The sequence below is a fragment of the Lonchura striata genome, chromosome 3 (genome assembly GCF_050655825.1).
Source record: "Lonchura striata isolate lonStrDom1 chromosome 3, ASM5065582v1, whole genome shotgun sequence".
NCBI classification, from domain to species: Eukaryota; Metazoa; Chordata; class Aves; order Passeriformes; family Estrildidae; genus Lonchura; species Lonchura striata.
The window spans coordinates 84,684,081-84,706,690 of NC_140705.1; the positions used below are offsets into that span (position 1 = coordinate 84,684,081).

At 46.7% G+C, this 22,610-nt stretch overlaps 1 protein-coding gene and 1 long non-coding RNA gene across 4 annotated transcripts in view; one reads left to right on the top strand and one right to left on the bottom strand.

Annotated features, from left to right (window-relative positions):
- Window positions 1-386: 386 nt before the first annotated feature.
- The window catches only part of LOC144246047 (uncharacterized), a 123,446-nt gene continuing 101,222 nt past the window's right edge, over window positions 387-22,610 (bottom strand). Inside the window, exon 4 of the long non-coding RNA XR_013339692.2 lies at window positions 387-2,122. This is a non-coding gene — a long non-coding RNA (uncharacterized LOC144246047). The remainder of the gene's footprint in view (window positions 2,123-22,610) is intronic.
- LOC146767973 (uncharacterized) overlaps window positions 8,441-22,610 on the top strand; it is a 61,794-nt gene continuing 47,624 nt past the window's right edge. For all 3 annotated transcript variants that reach the window (XR_014953840.1, XR_014953841.1, XR_014953842.1), the window contains exon 1: window positions 8,441-22,473. The gene's annotated coding sequence lies outside the window, so the exon portion shown is untranslated. The remainder of the gene's footprint in view (window positions 22,474-22,610) is intronic.

Sequence of the window (22,610 nt, forward strand, 5' to 3'; positions counted from 1 at the left end):
TTAATCATCCCTTTTGGATGGGCAGCTGGAGTCTTTAAAGATGGTACTGGAATCCAAAACCATAAGAAAGATAAAACTGTGCCTGAGGAGAGAGCAATTTCTGGCTGCTGCAGTGCTTGTGAACTCCAATCCACAACACAGGTGGGGAGCACCAAACTGGTGGAGTACCTGGAGGTGATGGAGTCAATGGCGTCAAAGGATTTAATTACTATACACAGATGAAGGTGCTTTTTGTAGGAGATGGATTGCCAGAAGTGGGGTTGGAAAAAGATCGACTTCTTACAACCTGAAGTGTACTTGAAATACAGTGTCACCAGCTGGCCTGAAATAACCATATCCCATGGCAGTCTCCATGGGAGGAGCATCAAGGGGCTACAAGGGAGTAGTGCGAGGATGGTCTCTGTTTATTACATAACACTGATGGGAGGCCACACCATTGGGACAGTCCTGTTGAGGTCTGAGCTGAAGCTGGGACCAGTGGTGACTGCCAAGCTGCCCAGTTTACAGACACCAAAGGAGATGTCACCACCTTTAACCCTTTCACCAGTATCATGAGGAGCAATCCCATCTTTGTAGAAACTATAGCAACTCTGGACACTCTGAGAAAAACTGTTCCACTTCTTCATTAGAAATACATTTACCTTTCCTCCTGCTAGTGTGGCAAAGAGACACCTTTGTCCTAGGACTTACGGGTAAAACCTAGTAAACAACAACATTTTAATAAGAGTAAGAGAAAACACTTTTGGCAATGCAGGGGCATTTGCTGTAGCAGGATTTACTATTAGCTTAGTAAGATTAAAAGGGATCAGACATGTTATGTGAAGAAAAAAAAAAACCTTTAAAGTTATTTAATGCTTTAGCCCTCCTGCCTCAGGTATAAGCCTGCTGGAGTCTTCAAAGATGTCTTTCCATTATTCCTGTCACTCATCCTACAAACTGCAGTGTCATCCCCATGTGGGCAGGGAGGAACAGCACTAGTGATGCATCTGGAACAGCAGCTGCCAGCCAACATCTGAGGAGACTATGGGCTCCCTCCTGGCTAGTCACTCCTGTGATTCCCAAGAGCACCAGAGTTTCAGAGGATCCCAAATAAGCCTGTGCAGGGAGACATCATTCCTCCTCCCCTCCACAAGCTGGCTGCAGGCACGTCCGCCCTGCTGCGATACGCACATTTCAGATTATCTGACCTTCTGCAGTCTGGTTGTTTTGGCTGTGCAGCCTTGGTTTATATTTGGTCTGGGCTGGCTTTTGTTTTGCAGATCAGGTGGGAGGGTTTAACATTGTGTTTCTGGGGATTTGGGGATTTCTTCTTGCTCCTTCTCCCTCTCTCTTATTTCTCAATGATTTCTCCGGCTGGGTCAGGTTGATCTGTGTGGGATCCTGGCAGTGCACCAGAGTGTAGCATAAGCAGTGCTTGTAACATTGATTGCATTGTATACTCAGTCACTGGGCTGCTTGGGAGCCAGGAAACCTTTTACAAAACAGCAGATTTTTCCCCACTGAGCACACTTACAGCAAGTGAAATGAATAAAAGCCAACCACAGGCAAACCTCCAGGTATCTCTTGGGCATAAAATGTACCAGGATAAATCCTGTCACATTGCAGCCTTCTCACACTTGTGGGAGATCAATGCCAATTCTATTAGGCAATACTGCTTCTTTCTAGGGGTTATTTTGCTTTAGCTGAATTTTGTAGACATGAATCTATCCTCAGTCATAGACAGAGGTCAAAGTCATCTTTGCAAAGTCTGCTCGGTCCTGATTTTCCCTCCACTTTCTAACAACTCTGTCTTGTTAGTTTATGGCCTCTTCTAGACCTCTAGGTCACTGCTTCTACCAGCAGTGCCCAGTGATCCAGCAGATCAGTGGAGGCAACTGGACAACCCCATAAAGATTGCTTGGTTCCTCTTGAATACATCCCAGGGTTAACCCCAGGAGCAGGCTTCATAGGGCAGCCTCTGAGCTGAGAAATTCTTCTCCTTGTGATGCTTCTGTGAATTGCTGTGTGTCATTGCCTGCTCCCTTTCTTCACTGGGAAGGCTAGAGTGAGCACTCTGCACTTGCAGATCCTCTGGGAGATTCTCCAAAGCATCCATGAGGTATCCAAGGCAGCAATACAGTGTCTGCAAAGACATGAAGACCAAGGTCAGAGGAAAAGTGGGCCTGTACCTAGCAGAATAAAATTACCCAGGTTAACCTGGTGCTGGTGCCCAAGGAGAAACAGAGTAACGGGGGGGTAGCATGTCAAGGCTGCCTTTCCCAAAGGTTAGACAAATGCAGGACGGACCTTGGCAGGCACTGCACACACCCAAAAGTCAGTTTCTAATTTGAGACATTTTCTAATGCCCACTGTACTCTGGGGAATGCAGGCTGGCAGAAGGCATGAGCTGAATGTGGAGTCCTCCTGCCACACAGCTCCATACCTCTGTCCCAAGCACAGAAAAGGGACATTGTGATGGCCGGGAGCACCATGCCAGGGAGAAAGCAGCATGGCCAGAGCACAGCAGGCAGCCTGCGGCCAATGCCATGAACCCTTTGGGACACCTATGGATGTGGTCAGAAGGAAATAGCACAGACAGGAGCTCTTCACACACCTCTGTGACACATTGCATGTCAGCTTCCACGCTGCATTTCAGCCTTTCTCCTGACCTCCTTAAAGTGAAAGAAGATGGTGTGCAGGGAATGGGGTCCCAGCAACCCCTGGGGGCAGGTGATCTGACATCAGGCTGGATGCAGCTTTGCTGTCAGGCAGGCAGCAGCCTCGTGTGGGTTTTGCACTGCCTTGGGCTTAGAGCTCTTCCGGTTTTGAAGCAAATGCTCCAAGCTGGGCTGTGCTTCCCTGTTGCTCTGACACCCGAAACCCAGTGTTAGATTTATGAAGCTCGCAAGGCAGCCTTGTGAGATGTTTGCCAGGACATGAGGATAATAATTTAATCAGGTGAATTCAGACGGGGTCCTGCAGCAGCTCGGGTTGCGTTATATAACAGGACCTATAGGAGACTTTGCTGGGTGATAGGCTGGATGCTGCACAGCCTGCTCGAGGATGGCCATTAAAGAGAAAGTCTGCCTCCGTTTTGTACCCTGTCCAATGTCATGAAGTTTCACAAGGAGAGAAATTCATCTTCCTTTCCATAAAACTGCAGCAGGGCTTTAGAATATTAAAATGGTTTTGTTTTACAACAGAATTTATTGTGTTGTGGCTGCCCACTTCCAAAACAACAGCCAAAAATGGTGCAATTCAGTCTAAGAGACTGCACATATCTGGCTTTTGAGCGGGTTTTGCAATCCAGCCAGCTGTCCCTACTGAGGCACTTCACCCCACAAACCTGCAAAGTCTATTAGCACAGGCTATCAGGGGCCTGGGGCAGATGGCTGGGTGACAACTGCTGCTTTCCTCAGGTACATGAGGTCTCCTGGGCCGGTATGACATGCTCACTTGCCTGTCCTTCTTTGGTGGGTTTGATTTGTATCAGCACCACACTCACCATTTTCACACCCTGCCCCTGCATGGCACTGACTGTGTGACTGAGGGCACTGCGGCAGTGTGTGACAACACAACACAGAGGACATGAGAGTAGGAAAGATTCAAAAACTGCAGCAGATATTGTGCCTGCAGATGCAACACAAAGATTTGCTTTGCAACAGACAGAGCATCAGATGGGGAGGGACCAGCACATTGGAATCTCAGCTTTTTAGACCATTAGGACCCCACTCATCCTTCCCTTCCTTCTAGGTGTCTCACTAATTCCCCACTGGTCATACTGAACTGCAGACACAGCAGCCCTTGGAGATGAGTCAATCTCTAGGTGGGAATCCAAGGCTTACACTTATGTTCATGCTGTTATTTTAGTTTGTGGTGTTTGCTTCTTATTACGGTAAGCTCCTAGGAATGTCAGCACCAAAATAGCACAGAATCACAAGGTTACCTGATGAAGAATGAAGTAAACAAGAGTGATATTCTTTCTCTCTGCTTCTCTTTTGTTATTTTTTATTTCCTTTTTTTTTTTCTTTCCTGAAAAGAGGTATCTTGAGTACTGACATTGAACACCAGGGTGGAGATTTCAGGTTTGGAGATTGCACGTGTCCAGACACAGGAGGTATTTTGGACAGGCTTTGCTTAACCTCCTCTGAGAAGATGTGCAGCCAAGGTGCCATAGGTCTGCAGCAGCTGTGGAGATGCCATTCATGCTGGCCCATCCTTGCTAGATGCAAAGGTGGGGCTCTGCCAGTTCTGGAGAGCACCAGTGCCCTGACTGGCATCAGTCTACCTACCTCTGATAACTGGAGCTGACACTGCAGAATGATCCAGCAAAGTAAAAGGGCCCTTTGGAAGAAGCTGCCTATTAGGGATGTTGGACTGGCAGCACTTTCCCCATTTCCCAGGGCTTATCCCAGAGGAATTTTGAGCACAGGTAGTTCTGTGTTCAGGAACTTCACCTGCAGCAAACAGCCCCTGGCCCTCTATCAGAGGCACAAACAAGCACATACAGCCTCCTTCCAGAACCACACTGAGGTCTCCTGTGCACAGTGCACAGTCCAGAAGGGAGTCAGAACTGTGATTCTCTATTTAAACTCAATGAGAAATCAAACTAGGCAAAAGACAAAATCAGCGTCTGGCAGACAGAGAGGAGTCAGGAGTGACTTCCCTGTTTCTAAGGAGGCAGTGCAGATGGTGAGAATATTTCAGCCGTGCAGTGGCAGCAGGGGTAACCTGGCACTGGGGCAGCTGGGGCCCAGTTCCCTCCTCTCCTGGGCTCTTTCTCTGACCTTGAGCATTGGGCTTGTACAGAGCTTGCATTGGTGCCCACACTGCAAACAGCTTCTACCAGCACAAAGACAAGTGCACTGGGGAGAGGAGGGGTGTTTGGTGACCTGAGGACCCCATTAGTATGTGGAGGTACCAGTCCCCTCCTTAGAGGCACAGCAGGAGATTGGGATACAGTCACCACCTCTGCTGCTACTTCTCTGTGTGACTTGGAAAGGACATCACTTGGTCCAAGTTTCTGAGAGGGCACTTGGGGAGGGAGGGTCACACAGAAACCTGGGCTCTCCATCTGCAAATTACCAGGTCAGGCTGCCAGCCTAGGGATTGTTATGCTCCTATTCTGCCTAGAGCAAGAGACAAACAGCAGGGGTCCACTTAGAACAGAAACCCCCCATGGCTGAAGGGGACTGATGAGGCAAACAACACTTTCCAGCATTAGCTGCTCTTTTCATTTTTCATCTCCCCTTCCATTTCTAGAAAAGAAATCTACTATACACAAAACTGGTTAAAAACAAACCAAAAAACCAAACAACAAAACAAAACAACAACCATAAACCAACTAAACATCCTTCTTACAAAACCCAAATAACCTGCATATAGCAAAAGTTAAAATGTCAGCTTCAGCTGCTGTACCTGGCTAGGGTGCAGTGGTCCTGTGGGATCACCTATATACCAGATAGTCAAGATAAGCCAGCAACTGTGCCCTTTATCCCTGTGTGGTATACTAACAGAATGATAAAAAAGCCACTGTGATTTCACTGGCCACACTGCACATGTGGCTCAGGGCTCCATGATGGAATATTATGACAAAACTGAGGAGACTCCAGGCAAGACGACATGTCATGGCAGCTCTTTCTGTATCAGCAAGGAGGGGCAACCATGTGGGGCACCACTGTGGGAAGATGTGCAACAGAAATTGCCTATCTGTTGCGAGGGCAGGGATTCAGGTTGGAATGTGGAAAAAGGTGGAGTAAAATAAGGTCCAGAAATGCAGCTTTGGCCTTTTGTCTTCCTAACCTTCAGCAGAGAAACTTGTGGGGAGCACAGGCACTATTTCTTCAGACATATTAACACCATGCATCACACTACAAACTCCGTTAGAGTTGCAAATAAATCTGCAGCTAGATTGGGCAGGAAGAGGAACAGTGGTGCCTGATTTGGGGCTGCCTGGCCCTGGCTTCTTGACCCCTTGACCCTGACCCCTTGCCATACTCAGATCTGAACATTCTTTGGAAAGAAGATGTCTGCTTCAAAACAGTGGGAATTGCTGTATTTGGCCAGAGGCAGCCAAAAGGTGGAGGCAGGCAACAGCTGGGTGGAGCACAAAGGAGCTGTGAAACAGTCAAAGTTAGCAAAAGGAGCAGCAGCCTCAGTAGATACCACCTGCATAGGAAAATTCCAGGAATAAGAAGGTTGAAGTTTTTCAACTAAATGTTGCAGGGGCTTCCCAGGAGAGACAGGTGACATACCTCTGTGATGCTCACAGGTCCAAAGCAGCCAAGTCATAACCCAGCAAACCCAGGTTTTGTGCCTGCAATTAGGTGGCAGGATGGAGATGATTCATGAGATACTGCAGGACACAATGTCCTGGCTGAGAGTGCTGCAGGGAGATGCAGATACCAGGAAAAGCTGGGCAAAAGATTTCAATTTGGAGGGACTTTGAAGGGAGGAAGGTGTAGTTTCAGCTGGAGTGGCTGGGAACATCACAGCTAAGAAAGGGAGGAAAGATAAAGCTTGCTTTGGGTCTACTTAAGAAACATGTTCTGTCAGGCCAGCTGAGTCCTGGACTGCTATAGCAATGTGGTCATTGACATCTGGTTGAACTTGAGAAGGGGAATATGCACAGATGATGGGAAAGGGCTCCATCACTTCAGCATGGATAAATCTAATGATAAAGTGGTGGAGGAGGCAGTGGGTGAAAATGCAAGTTGTCAGTTTACAGTTATAATTATTTACTAGTTTTTGTGGGGTCCTTTGAAAGATAGAGCATGGTGCTAAGAATGCCGAGGTCATGGGTTTGATCTCTGTATGGACCCTCTCACGTACGAGTTGGACTTGATGGTTCTTATGGGTGCCTTCCAACTTTGGCAATTAATATGATGATTTTACCCCCTGCATAAAGAAACAGTGCTGACATAAGGAAGAAGAGATACCTCCAAACTGACGACTGTGTAGAAACCCCATAAAAATGTTATTGGTGAACCTGAATTACTTCAGAGAGAAGCAGAAAACCAGAGCAGATGGATAAGTATGGAGAGGTCATGTGCACAGCAAAGATGAAGAGAAAATCAGTCATGATGGTGGGAATGGTGCAGATTTGCCTGTTAGAGTTTGTTTTACACAAAGCCTATCACTCTTTCTAGGGATTCCATTGCAGCACTGGGATGAAAGCAGAACAGAGATCACACACCCATTTTAACCACTTCCTCTCCCTATTGGCAGAAGAGCTGAGCTCACAAGATCCCACAAAGGTCGCCCTGCAACAGGATACCCCTTCAAGTGACATGGAGAGATCTTTCTCCTCTTCTTTAGCAGGCCATTCTCCTTTAATGGTGTTTTCCTCCTTTGGTGGCAGGCAGGGGAAGGATTTCACAGGGGGCACAGAAGGAGTGAGTGGGAAGTAGTACACATGACCATGGAGGGCTTTCATGGTCCTCTGCCACAAAAAGTTCTGAATGTCACTTCCAATTTTCCTCTATGAGGAAGAAACACTCCACCAAATCCTTATCAATGGCTCTCCTCAGCAAGTCCATAGCCTTCAGGATGCCTGGGAACATGGGCTGCTGTCTGCCTGGGGCTTCCTGTCCAGGAGGCAGCTTCTGTGGCTTCCGACGTTATCTAGTAGCATCTGTTTCCACACTCTCCTTCACAGATGGTGCTGCTGCAGGAGCCCCAGGGTTCAAACTTACACCCAGCTGCTGGAAGTGCTTATGCATGGCCATGGCAGCCCCAGCCAGGCAAAGTAGAGTGTAGCCTCCTTTATTACAGTATATAAAAGCAAGGGATGTGTTTATGAAGGTCAGAAAGGGATGGCTCAGGACTTCAGATATTCTTCAAAAGGACAAGAGCCAGCTGCTGCAGGAAGCAACCTCCATCTTGGTCCTCAGTTGCATGTCAAATGTAATAGCAACCATTAAACAACAGTTGATAATGCTAACAGCACTAATAGCCTTGAGACATTGTAAATGTCACTTAGTTAAGTATTTGCAGTAAAATATGCTAAGGAAGCTTTTTTTTCTCCCAGAAGACGATATTTGGTCCATGCTGAATTTTTTTCTTTCCTGTTTCAGGGTCTAGTTCCTCCCTGTTTGGCAAGTCATCACATTACTTCCAGGTGGGCAGAAGAAAGACACTTGAAAGAGATTCATTTTTAGGTCTAAGGGGGTTCTTATCACTGTCAAACACGTGAAACTCCACATAGTTTCCATTTTTATCCAAGTCTTGGAGAACCTTAGCACAGCTTCAATTTTTTGCCTGGAATCAGGGTTTAAAGGTCGAAGACAACATCTGCAATAGTCTTGAGAGTGAGCCTGTGCAACACTGGATTTCACATTAAAATTTTCCTCATTTGCTTCATATACAAATCAGCTTTATATACCTCATAAGAGCACTCAGAAAGTGCTTCAAGTTCCAGAGAACAAAGTGGAGGTATTATTAGCAGAGAGCAAAGAGCAGAGCTCTTGCTCTCTCTGTAAGCAGGCATCATGCTGAGCAAGAGGTTTTAAATAGTTTCCTCTGAGGCAACTTAGGCTCCTTCTGTTACACAGTTTTACTCAAGTGTTCAACAAATTATCTCATGAAGGAAGCAAATATCACAAGAACAATGTTCCCCATATGTCTCTCAGGGTTTGAAAACCACAGCATGGAAAGGGCAGCCTCAGCTCCCTAAACAAGTTAAACAGAAAGGAAAGGCACAGAGAGGGAAATCCTCTCTGACTTTGTTATGGAAATGTGATACAGTTTGACATTTTAATTGCGATTCTCCCCTTATTATCTGGCACACGTTCATAGTGCCCAAGATGTTGTTTAGTGAATCCAGCTGCCTCCTCCGCTCCGTTTGAAGTCCGGTGACTCCGCATGATAGGGGAGTGTGAGAGTCAATGTGATTTGTGTATGAGGAAACATAAATATGTCACAGGAGTTTAGTCTTATAGGTCTGCAGAGTTTATACTCACAAAATCTGTTGTACCCTTGTTTACACACCCAGATCCAAAGGTCTGACACACCCTCGCTCTAGCTCAATGCTTTCATCATTTCTGCCTCCTTTCTAATGAGGCCATTGCAAACCACGTGGATGATATTTGACCACAGTTTAATATATCCAGGAAAATGTGCTCTCAAATGTTAAGAAGAGCTTTAATCAAAGTGATTCATTGTCATTAGCTGAGATGACATGCAAGGTTCATCTGCCACATGTGCAAACTCCTAGGTGTGGGCCTCCTCATGTGCCAAAAGCTTGTGCCCGCCAAATAAAAAAAGTGGAAGACTTGCAATTATATGAATTTTAGCATACCCCTGAGCATAGACACCTGAGTACAGAGAGGCAGCTGTGTTTAAGTGATTAACAGTGTTCATGTTCTTCATGCAGCTTACTTCTGCCAGTCAGAATTGTTGAGATAAACTCATCTGTTTGGTACTGGTTTTCACCTGAACTTCACTACTGCTGCCAGCCACAGGAGAAGGCTTAGCATAAAATCCCATTATTCTGAGTAACAGAAGAATGGAAAGATTTACCAATGGGCAAATTTAAATACAAGCCATAGGAAGCCCAGGGGCCTAACTTAAGGGAAGAGACTTTCAAGAACACCATATTGGAAGCAGATGTCCTAGTCTCTAGGAGTCTTCTTGAAACTCCAGGTTGTAAAATCTTTGTTTTTGAAAATGAGAGATAGTAATAGCCTCCCTTTGGATAGAAGGTTATTTGTGAGAAGCAGCTATACGACTCAGCCTATTTCAACCTAGGACTACGACTGTGTGTGCCTGAAAGGAGTAAGAACTCTGCACTCCTTTGAGCAAGAGAAAACTGATAATTTATATTGCTGGAATAAATATCCTAGTAAAGGCTACCACAAAAAGGCTTGGTGATCTTCCTAACCCAAGTCCAGTCCTTTCTCCTGCACTGTGAGAACTGGGAAGAGTTGTTGGCAGGACACACTTGAAAAATCTGGCTAGAGATGAGACCTGTGTCAGTGGAGCTTTGTGTAAAGGTGTTGCCCGGGGAACATCCAGTTCTGTGCCATCTCACTCTTAATTGAGGCTTGAGCTGTTAAATTTCTCTTGCTTCTAACCTTTACTTCTATAGTCCTGATGAGTGATGTTGTGTGATAAGAACCTATAAGTGAGTCACAGTTTGAGGAACAGGATTCAAAGTAACATTCTGTTCTGGATGCTCAGACAAGCTTTAATGAGTAGTAAGACAATCACCACATGGAATATGTCAGCTGATTGCAGGACCAAATTACTGGAGCTTTTCCTTCTTGGAAACACAAAAGATAGTTCCAACTTTTAAAGAGCAGTTCTAGAAAAGGCACACAAAGGGGATTTAGATGCACAGGTCATAATTTTCAAGGGATCTGAATACATGGTTTTAGGTAGTGGCATTTCCTGCTCAATTTCACAAGAAAGTAGGGTTCTTCTCAAGAAGGAACAGAGAAGTATGGCTTAGGCCTAGCACCTAATGATACTATGATGATGTGATTGGCATGGGAATTGAGTAGAAGTTCAGCTTGCTCTTCTCATTACTTCTTTAACATTCATTCATCAATTAACTGCAAAGTGACTTGACCCTCACATACATGACTATAGGCTACTATAGTTAGACAAGAAATGTAATTAACACTGCAGAAATTACATCCTTGCTGCCAGCAGCCACCATGTTCTAGTCTTCACCACACTTCACATAGCAACCAGCTGAGCTGGGGAGATGGCTGTGGCAAGAGATGGAAAACAAGCAGGTATGGGTACAGTTGCCCTTAGAGAGCATTTCAGAGGGGTTCACAATATTTTACCCCACCTGTGGCATCTTAGTAATTTAATTGTCCATCTCAAACATTATTTCTTATTTATGTCCAGCATCTTGTCAAAGGGAGCCCTTCAGTGCCCAATGCCAGGTTGAAGCCAGGGGTTTAGTGATAAAGGAACATGGAAATGCAGCCAATACTTATTTTTGTCTCTAAAGCATGCACCTGATACTGTAGCATGAGCTTTGTCAGGCGTTACTTTTCTTCACGCCAAAGACTAAAATCATGTGACATTGTGGGGCCATTCAGGAACATTTTGCTGAGTGGGAGTTCCTTAGGAGGACTTCCCTACCCCCTGCTTTCACCCTTTTGTTTGAGGAAAGCTGGTCCCTGACCTGCCCAGAGCATGAGCTCAGTTAACATTTGAGCCAGTTAGAGGCCAAGCAACCTACGAACTTCCCATTTCCCTGCAGTTACTGCTGGGAAATTGTACTTGTCCCAGGAGCAGGATCAGGGAACTTGACATAAAGCTGTGAATTTGCAGATGACCTGGATGAAAAGAGCCCCCATGTTTTAGATGGCCTCATATCTATTTCCACCAGCAGAAATATTGCCACCCTAGCTACTGAATCAGTAAGCTTGGAATTAAAAAGGGAGCAGTATCTACCTGATAAAGATGATTTGCTCTTTTGCTTTAATTGTGGTGCTCAGAAGTGTAACTGACTGTAAAAGCTCCATGAGCTCCCAAATATCAGCTGAGCCACAGTATCTGGCTATGCCCAGGCTCCTCGCCCACAGCAAAGGAGGACTTAAATGCATTTTGTGGCAGCAGTGAAACCTGCACCCCCCACCTCATATTTGTGAAATGCTCACACACAGAATCCACTCCTCTGGCCAGCTGACACACAGCAATCTCCAATGACAGACCATATGTCTGGGCCTTCAGAAGTGATTTAGCCTGAGTGACTGATTTGTTCAGGGCAGAGAAAAACATCCTTTTGTGGTCCTAAAGAGAGCTAGCAAAGATATTACCCAGCCCAGCTGCCAGTCACTAGTGTTGGCTGATGGGAGCTCTCCCTCATCTGTTTTAGTGTGAAGTTTTTAGTGCAAACCGGTTTTAGCAGTAGGTTAAGCTAAACCAGATGACTCTGTCCTTCCTCAGCTGAGGAACACCACCCTAGCAGAGCTGTGGGATGTCGTACAACTCCAGCAGAAGCATCATGGCAAGTAAGTGTTGAGTGCAAACATCCTAAAACTTTTCCTGGTCACTTGCAAAGTCAGTGTGCATCCTTGTTCTCAGTGGCAGAGATCGTTTCATTCACTCATTGCATTGCCTGGGTCATTTACTTAAACCACGGGATCCTTCCTGGTTATTCCATATGGGAGGCAGACATACTCTGCATGCAATTGGAGCTGCCTTACAAGGCTTTGCTGGGGGCACTGCAGGAGAAGTGAGTTTCTGCAGCCAGCTACTGACATTGAATAGCCCTGGTCCTTTCAGGAATCCACTAGTAAGACCCTTTAGCCATCCATTCCCATTTATCCCTGCCTAACATTGCTAGTTTTCACTTTCTCTGCCCCCACTCCTCCTACCCCATCTCTCTTTATGTGATCACCTAACCTCTCCAAAATTAGTGGTGCTATGTTTAGCCTGTTCTGGCACTCCAAGCACTCCTGTGGATGCTGAGATGGTCTCACAGGGACTCTACAAATTTCCACTGCTATTGGAGAGACGACTGTTTTCAAAACTGCTGACACCGGATCCCAGTGAGTGAACTAAACCAGGAGGCCAGAGCCTGTGAAATGTTCTTAATATAACCAGGGCAAATGGCTCCCATCTTGTGTTACTGAAGCCCCACAGTCATGTGCCCCAGCATCCCCATGTCCCTGTCAAGCAGGAGGGCAAAAGTGTGAGGTCATTTCCAACAACTCTGTTTCTGTGATATCATCACAGGAAAGCCAAGCATCTACTCATTTTAGGCATGGGAAGTCAGAGGAAAGGGCAGGTGCAGGACTTAAGCTTTCCTTTCTGCTTCCATGTGATCCAAGCATAGTTTTGAAGGGTAGAGTGGGGTCATTTTCCTCACCTTTCCTCCTTCTTGGAGGACACTTTAGCCGTACCACTGGCAGCTCTTTATGAGTGCTGAGCTGAGGCAGCTTTGCTCCAGCCCTACCAGAGTAAGCAAGAGCCATCTACAGGTGATGGGAGATAAGGCGGCACAGCTCTACCTTCCCTTGCCAGCAGGAGGGCAAGACGCTCACCCGGATGCCAACCCCAGCTTCCCAGTGTTATAGCCCATCTTCAGGGTCCCTGCCATCCCTCTCACAGGGCACCTGTGCCTTCTGTGGGCAGCCACAACCTCTTCCAGCTCACAGCTGCTAACTTCAAGACTGGGAACCACCGTCTGAGCTTGCTGAGAAGGCTGTTGGTCCCTGGGGTGGTGAGTCCTGTCCAGAAGGCCACAAGGAATGTGTCACTTCCAAGCCACCACAGGTGTGAGAGCCCCATGGAGACAACTCTGAAGCAGCCCTCACATGCCTCCAGCATGGCAGCAGGAGGCCAGACCTGTGTGAGGCCACGAGACTGGATTCACAGAGCAAGAAAGGGACCTTCAGCCCTTAATAACCAGCCTTGAGATCTAGCTAGACTTCAGCCATGTTCCAGAGAGTTTTGCTGGCTGTTGCATGGTGCTTGCCTGTGGTAACCTGCAAGACCACCGTGCCAACATACAAGAGGAGGCAGAGCCCAGCCGGCTGCTGGAGAAAACAGTGGTCATGCACAGGATACTAAGGAGGGTCAATCTTGCATTGAAAAGAGAGAGCTCCAAAGCAGCGATTGTAAAACATTTAGAAAAAAAATGGGAATGTCTCCTATTCAGAAAGGTTGGTGTAAATTGCTGTAGGAGGCAGAAGAAAGTCTAGACAGGAAGACCATTTTCACTCAATAGTCCTTGAGAGAGTTCATGTAAATCTATAAACTTTTGTACATTTGCTTTTTTTAACGTCCACTGTTACCATAACAGTTCCTTCTTTCATCCCCTTTCTACATGGACCAGTGCTCACAAGAGACAGTAGGAGAGCTCTAGGCATGCTCTGTGCCTAAAATTCTACTGATCCCATGGAAGCCATGTGGTGTTTCTCTACCACAGATACTTGCCTAGCTCATTTTTTTTGCTTTCTTTTTACCCTCTTGACTCCAATATCTCATCATTCTCTTTGTTTCCATTCAGGATCTTCCCCCATTACCCCCACCATCCCTCTGTCCTCTTCCATTTGTTTCCTACATATTACTCTCATTGAACCCAGCTCTGGCTTCTGAGTGCTGTAACTCCGAAGGGCTCTGTCTGACTGACACATGACAAATTTTAAAGAGTGTGGACTTAGCCCCATTGAGGTGAAAGAGCAGTAGTCAGCATGTATGAGCTGTGTAGCATAATAGAAAATACAGCTTTTAATTAAAACTGGTATTTCAGGACCTCTGCTGGTGGCAGCCCTGCTGAAATACAACATTGCTGAAGCCCATTGCTGATGGATTGTAGTGTGACGTGACCCCATCCCCGGGAGCTGCCACTCCCACCATCAGTGCCAGCTCTTGGAGTGATGGGAAGTACTCTGTGTGGTGACTAAATACGCAGCTTGGGCTCTGAGGACTCCCATGACACGATGGCAACAGCTTTGTGGCCTGGAGTAATGACCTGTGTGGCAAAGTGCAGGTCACTGCTTTGCATATTGTTTCCAAGAATTCAAATTACATGAAATTGAAATGTTGTGGGATTGTGCCCCTGTTGTTACATATATAAGTGGGACTAGATCCCAGGAGACCAGGAGCAAACTCTTCCAACATCAATCCCGTTTATTTGGCACAGGATAGCACCTGCTCTTACACCTTGTTCTCCAATGTCTCATTTCATTTATTCCTTTTGGTTTTGGCACCTGCTGCAGATGACTCTCCAAAGTACTCTCTTTAAGGACAACCCCATGCCTCTCCCAGCAGGATGAAGCACCTCAGCTCTCTGTTCACTCCTCAGCTCCTTGAAGGTGTCACCACGACTGCAGGGAGGCAGAACTGGGGATTAGAGTCAGTGCTCCAGGCACAGACAAGGCTTGATTTGCTACTTGTGAAGCTATTGCCTCCCTGTGATACCTGGGGTTAGTCACTTGGACCTTGATCTGCAAAGACAAGCATGACTTCCTCGGTCTTGGTGTCTGTAAACCTAATTAACAGCACTGCCTTATTTCACAAGGTACTGCAGTGGAAGCGGATGTGCCCTACGGACAACTCACAGGACCAGGATGGCATCTCAGAGAGAGAAAGTGGCAGCAGACTGACCTCATAATGAATAATTCTCTTAAAATGGAAGCAGTGCTTCCCACGTGTCCCTGAATACCTTATCCCCCTGGCACAAGTGGAAAGGGCACTGGGAACCTCAGCTTGCCCAATTTGGTTCCTGTGCACACAGTGCACTTGTACAACGAAACCAAAGAGCTCTCAGAAAGCTGCAGCAGCTTGATGCAGCACTTCTCATTTCCCTCTGTGCCCTTTCAGCCAGTCCATGATCTGTGCCCAAGGCAGGTCTCAGAGCTGAGTATCTCAACTCAAAATCACGATGATACTTTCTCCTGTATTTTCAAGCAAAAAAATACCTGCTCCATGGGTAGGCTGTGAGATGTTTCCCATCAAAGGTGAAGTGAATCAGTACTGTGTCCTTCAGAATGCATCTGCCAGAGGCTAGTCACTGAATAGCACTTTGGAGAAAATTAGAAGGAGAACAGAAACTAGGTTTTTAGCATAGAAGAAAATATGGGGCACACCTGGTACCCAGAGCCATAGCTCATTTGATAAATAGAGGTTGGTTGTTTGGGGGTTTTAAAGTTTATAATATTAGGATGGATCATGGGGAATAGCTCCATAATTTGGATCCAACAATACTTCTACCTATCAGCAGAGGAAACAAATAGCAAAGAGCTGCCAGCAATGCTCCTTCACCAGCACTGCCCTCAGTGAGGCCCTGGGGCTCCTTGGTGCCAGATCCCAATGTGAGAGCATGGTCCTCCAGGTGAGGAGTCAGCAGTGATTGAGGTAGTCATTCTCTCTCCATTGAGTGCCTCAGAGGTCTGGCAAGAAAAAGGAAGGACCACCAACAAGAACCCAAGTTCATGCTGGCTGCTGACTCAACATGGGAATGAAGTTTATGGGTAGGAGCTACAGGTCTGGTTTGGATTTTTCAGGGGAATGTTTTCTACAGCTCTGGAAGTGGGGGCCTTAATGACTGGTGCAGTCATGTAATGGAAGGAAGACCAGGGCTCTGCCAGTTAGCCCCAGACTTCCTGAGTGGAGACCCTTGAAAACTCCAGGTTGTGCAAGGGCTGCAGAGCACAAGGTACTGATCATCTTCCCACTCTTGCCCTTGCTGAGGCCCATTTGAGGAGAACCATCCCCAGAGGAGGAAGAGGAACTGCTCCTGATGTTGTCCCTCAGCACCTGTCCTTCAGGACATGTGCAGGGGCACTTTGGCTGTCAGCAGAACTCAGCAAGAAAGTAATGAAAAACCCACACCAAGGGACTCCTGTCCTTTTTATCCACAGGTTTAGGTCTTTCACACACCAGCAAGCATGGAGTTAACACTGCAGTTCAGATGAAATCCAAAGATTTGCAAGTGTGGGAATTCCCAAAGAAAGCAACAAAACTACCTTCACTCTGCCCTCCCAGCAGTGCTTTTACACAGCCTGGAGCTGAGTCTACCTCGACCAGCTGCAACAAAGACTTTAATCTTATCAGTGACCATAAAAACTCAAATTCCTCTTAGCAGAATTGCTGATGGGGACGGCAGTGCTAAGCCTGGTTTCATTGCAGGCTTGTGCAGTCAACAGCAGGGAAAAATGCTATATCACAAATTCCTGAATCACAAATTCCTATGTCATCCCCCACTCCGCAGAATCCAAAATGGCTTTTCCCTCCATCACTCTAGGGGTAGGATTTTCACATTACTGAAGTTCAACAGGTACAATGCTTCCTCCAGGCTCATCTAAAAGTGCTGCAGACGTGCTCAGTCCTGACAGCAGGTGGGACTGACAGCTCCTCAGCATGGCTTCACCAAAAAGGCAAGGCAGGACTGTGTCTTCAGGCCTGTGGGCAGAAGTTCCTGGCAAAGATACGCTTCTCCCTGCAAGGTGCAGTATGTTCAGCAAGGATGGTGTATGTCCATGGAAATGACTTGGCATTTTGATGGTGAGAAAGCAAAGCTTCAAGTGCTCCCACCTGGGTTCTCTTCCATGTATGAAGGCAGGTGCTAAAGCTGGAGAGCAACAGTTAATTTGGTCCGGTCTCAGACATGGAGCTGAGACCTGAGTTACACCTCAGTGGCTAATTTTGGTGTTACTGACAAACAAAAAGATGCTGACAAGGTTGCATCCCATGGTGTGTAACTTGGAGATGTGAGCTCCATCCCACAGATACTTGGACCTTGGGCAGGAGGTGGTGAGGAAGACCTCCCATGTGCACAGGCCTTTCCTGGGCTACACTCAGCTGTCTCTCCCTTGCACACCAGCCACTGCCATCATCTCTCCTCCTGTTTCAGGTTCATCCCACTTTCTCCCTATTTATCCCCTCTTGAGGTATTTATCCATTACTTGCTATGACCCCACCAGCCTCCCCACACCTTCAGAAGAATTAACCATTTATGTGTTTCCCTTGCCTCTCCTTTATGGTGCATGTGTTCTCTCAGCCCATTCACCCATATGCATTTCCCTCCCCATGTACGCTTCTCATGTAGGGCTGTGAGACAATCTGAGCACTGCTCCAGCTTGGACTGGTCTCTAATGGAGATGCCTCACCCATGGAAGGAGGTTCCCCCTTTGCTTTACAGCTGATGGCTCATCTTGCCCACTGGGAAGACCCCCAGTATACCCAAGGACAAAGCACCCTTATGCCAAAGACCTGGAATGACCGTGACATGCAGACACACTTGAACACCCCCTGAGAATAGGTCTGTAAGTACTGTCCATGGCTTTCCAAGGTCTCACTCCTGATGCTGATAGGAAGTCACTCTGCTTACACAGGAGAGGCTGGTGGAAATACTTGGCATGCACTTCAGCTGTTGATAAGGCTGGACTATCTGCCAATACACACTGTGCCTCTCCCTCCATCTGACTTGGAGTGGTCTGCAGTTCTCATCTCCATCATATGTCAACAGCTGTGCCTTCTGGCTCCTTCCCCTTGCCTCACCCTTTGTACATCTTGGATTATAGTTGCTCAGCACAGGGGTTGGCCAAGACCCCAATGTCCAGGTCCTGTGATATCTGACTGCTTTGGGAATCGAACCATGGAGGATATCACAGAGGCACACAGTAGTGCTTGCAACTGCATTCAGACATGTGGCTTCACTTGCAGAAGTGTGCATCTAACCCTGGTGTTGGGCAGAGGGAGATAATGGGTCTCCTTCCTTCCACTGTCTAAGGCTGGGAGGTGACAAAGAGCCATCCTAATTAGGGGCTACAGAGATGATGCTTCCAGGGAGAACAAGTTTTATTTATGAGCCAGATTAGGAGGCATTAATTGCTTTCTCTCCTGGTTTCTGCTCAGAAAGGTACAGTAATCACAGGAACATTTTTGACATTGTTGACATAGCTACCCAGCCCTCCTGCTGAGAAACAGGGACTCTTGAATACTTCAAAAGGGCTTAAAGGCTCGGGTTGTGCCACCACAGTAGTAGTGCCGATCTAGGACTGGGGTGGGGGGAATTTGCATTAGAAGGATTAAATTCCAGGGCTATTGTGGAATTTTAAACTGATGTTTTCTGGCTGACCACAGGCCCAGAGCTTGTGTGTGGTATGTTTGAGCCTCAAAAGTGCTCTTGATCCTCTGATCTTTTATTTCATAACATTTCTCCCCACTCTCTCCCTTCAAATGTATTTTGCTTTTCTTTTGGCTGCTGAGCAGACACACACTAGCAAAAGGAACACATTGGGTTTACAGAACTGAAAGCAGTCTGAAGCTAAGGAAAGCTTTCTTTGCAAGTATTTGAAATGGTGAGTGTCTGGTTTACTCTTGTAGTCCTGGGCCCTGTGGTAACAACGAAGTTAAGACAAGATCCATTCTGATCATTCTGATCCAAGTGCCCTGTGAAGCTTTGACACAGTCCTTCACAAACACTAAAGAGTGTTCTTACATCTGATTATCTTATGAGATATGTGTCTCGCTTGTGGTTCATACAAAACTCTCCTGACTTTCATAGCATGATGCAAAATGAGAGGTTTCTTGCAGATTCATCAACATAATGGTGTCTCTGCTGAGGCAACCCATTACCAAAACATCAGTCCATTATATTTCTGTCATTTCTCAAGTACCTCACTCTGCAGAAAGAGATTGATCCTGTGAGGATGCTCAGCCTCTGACACCACTGAGACCATCATATTTTTGTGCCAACCTGCCCTCCAGCTGTAATTAAACAGGCTCAGGCTGCGCACAGATGTCCTGCTGTGGTAGCAAACTGCTTTTTATTAGGTACTGCAGGTGTTTCTGGGTTAATTCTGAGAATAGTCACCCCCCCCTGCACAGCATTGTGTAATAAAACATGGTTCTGGCAGGGAAAGATATCTGGGGCTGGGGTTTTGGATTGGTTTGTTGTTTGGTTGGTTGGTTTTCCTTTATGCTCTGCACAGAGATGAACACCAGCCTTCCAGTATTAGCCTTTGCACATGCAGCATCCCAAAGTTGAGCAAGTCTTGCCTTGGCTTGTCTTTGAGACAGACATTAGCTGGAAAGGGCCAGTCTTGGCCCTTAGACTGCAACACTGTGGTTTGATGTCCGAGCAGGGCCTCAAAGGGAGGCACATTCCCCCGCCTGAAGACCGGGAGCACTGGGGGAGTCCCCTTGCTGCTCCCCCACGTCACCACATCACAGACAGCAAGCATCCCTCCAGAGGATCATCATGACAGCCCCATGAAAACAGAGATCTACAGCCTGCTCTCAGCTCTTGCTTAAATCTGGTTGCCTTCCCAGAGCACAGCCCTGTGCTTTACAGGGCACACACACCCTCTGTAAGCAGAACCAGCCACTTTCCACTGCCATGTGGCCCTTTGTGGCTGAAGGCCCCTGTCAGTGTCAGCTAAAATCGCTGGGGACCTAATGTACAAATATATATTTGCTCCTGTCCTTTCGAGAATCATTCTTTCTGATGTTTCTAGTAGTTATAATTCAGCAAGGACTTGGCAACTCATCAAAGTTAGCATTTTCCCTTAGTCTGATGCAGGAAAGTAACAAAAGAGCAACTACTAAAGATCTTGGACCAGTTACACAGAGACATCAAGAGGATTCAAATTTTTCCCTGCAGCCATGACTCAGCTTTACAGCCCGTCCCCTACAGGGTAGTCTCCCCAAAGTGATGGTTGTACCAGAGCTAGCTATCCCTCTACCACATTTTCTCACATATCCCAGGATGAATCCTCCATGGGAAGCTGAGCATGCTGCCAAAGAAGCAGATACAGGCTTCAAGAGCAGGGGTGTTCTCATCTGTATTTGACAGATGCCTGCTAATTATTTATAATGCACAAGAGGTGTACTTGGTGCTAGACCAACAGCAAGCAAGACCAGCCCTTTTCCCCAATGAGTTTTTCATGCAAATTATGCAGATAACAAGAGGCAAGGCAGGATTAGACATGGAGGAGGAAACCAACCATGTCACAGAGGAGGATGGTGATGAAAGGAGAGAAAAAAGGTGTAAGACATTTAGTGGGATTGAAAGGGGATGGTTTGAAGAAGAGAAGATAAATGGTTTTCTACTCATGAGAAACAAAGAGGCAGCAGAAATTTGTCAGAAATCCCAGAGAGTATTGAGAAGACATACCATCTTCAGCTTAAAACAAGCACAGCTCCTGCCCTGGCCACCATATCTTACTTCTCCAATAAGGCTGTTGGAACCTGGGAATGAATAGTCCTAGAAATGCAGCAGAAGGTGCTGCCACGGGTTGGTCTTTTGCAATATGCACCGGTGTGCAATATTGCGGATGTGTAGCACAAAAGGATAAGCAGGAGCTGGGGAGATACAGGCAGGACAAGAGCTATGCTGAGCTGCCTGTACAGGCCTCTGGGGTTCTGGATACTTGGGAATGATTTGTCTCATGACAGATCCTCATGTCATCCTTCTGTTTAGGAAGGGGTGGGCAGGAAAGCACCAATGATCCTACAAGAGGGGCATGAAATCACCACTACTTCCTCACAGGAGACACAGCCCATAATTTATCCTGCTTCACTCTGGCAGCTGCAAACTGACAGGAGAAAAGCTGCTGACAAAAAGGAGTCCTTTAAATAACAGACAACCCAATGGTTTTTTGATTCACAATGCCCTGATTCAATATCCTGCTGGAACAGTGATAAGTCTCTATTTTATGGTCTACTTAGTAAGACACCTTCTTGAAATCCTGCATTGACCACATCAGACCATGTAATTCCTCTCCTCCTTGCCAGGATGCACTTACAGGTTGCCTGCTTTAATAGTTGAGGTGGCCCTTTTATTTCAATCACTTCTTTTCATTGGCTTCTGTAACCTACTGAAACAATTTCAAGCTGTTGTTTTTTCCCCTGGGCTAAAATTTCTCATGCTTATGCTCAGCCCTGAGTGATGAAAGTTTGACGATAATCTGCTGTTACTGGTGTCTTGACTCAACAATGTGGTGATTTTGGACTGGAACAACTGGAACTCACTGATATACTGATTGGAGGAGGCATGGAAATTGTGCCTCCTCACTAACTCCATACACTCTAATTTCCAGGTCCTGGGATGTCTCTTCACCACTGTTTCAGCACCCAGGCAGAGTCCAGACTCCAAAACACCCTCCTTGCTTCAGCCCATGTGACCTGCTGATCCAGCAGGTGTGGCTTACCCACGCAGGTCACTTCACTTAAGAGACATTAGCAAAGTGGTTGATATTATTAAAGAGAAACTTAATCAAACAGAGCCCACAGATTTAGCAAGACAAGTTGTTGCACTTTTTTTTTTTTCCCCACACTGCTTTTCATTAATTTCTTATTCCTTTGGCACAAACCTTGCTGATGTGTGGCCCCTGATTTTGCAGAGTGCCCATCCTTTTCCCTGTGTGCCTCCCCTGATTTATAATGCAGAGTACACAGAGTTTTGCTCTAAAATCCCTTAGGACAAATGGGTTTATTCACAGGATTAAGTGCTGCCCACTATGGTTTCCAGGCTAGCTTGACTGCAGCACAAGACCTCAGGCTCTTGATTTCACCTGACTTCCTCTCAATGTGGGGGAGTCAGTTGCCACTGTGTAGGTTCTTATGGCTCTCTTGCACTCCCTTGTTCTCTCTTTTTTTAGGGTCCCTTCACCTTTTCTGCTCCCCTACACATACTAGTGCCAGGAGACGCCTTCAACACCACCTTCCCCTCCCTGCAACTGAGCCCTTGGCAACACGATCTCAGCTGAGTACTTCATCTCTGTACCCCACTGGTAGCTCAAGATCAGTCAAGGGTGACATCTGAGCCCACATTCTTTTTTACAGGGCCCCTGTGTGCTCGGCAACTGTTGGAAAGAGCCCTGCTGGAGAGTTCCATGAAAGGTAACACCGGGCAGTGGCAGAGGACTTTTCATTTTGTTTCACCCCATGAAGAGCCCAGCTGAGCAGATACTTCAACCCAAACGTCTGTGAAAGGAGGGTGGAAGAAATTAAAAGCCTTGAACCCCTTTAAAGTCACGAAGCAGTCTGATAGTGAAGGCCTCTGGCATTGGCCAAAAGGTAAGGGGGCATGGCAGGGAAAATTATCCAGAGCCAGGCTAAACTCAAAAGAAGGCCAGAGTTCATCTGTGCTCCCCTTACTCTCTCTCGGCACTCTCCACCAACTGAGCACCCACTGTAGAGCCCACTGGGAAGCA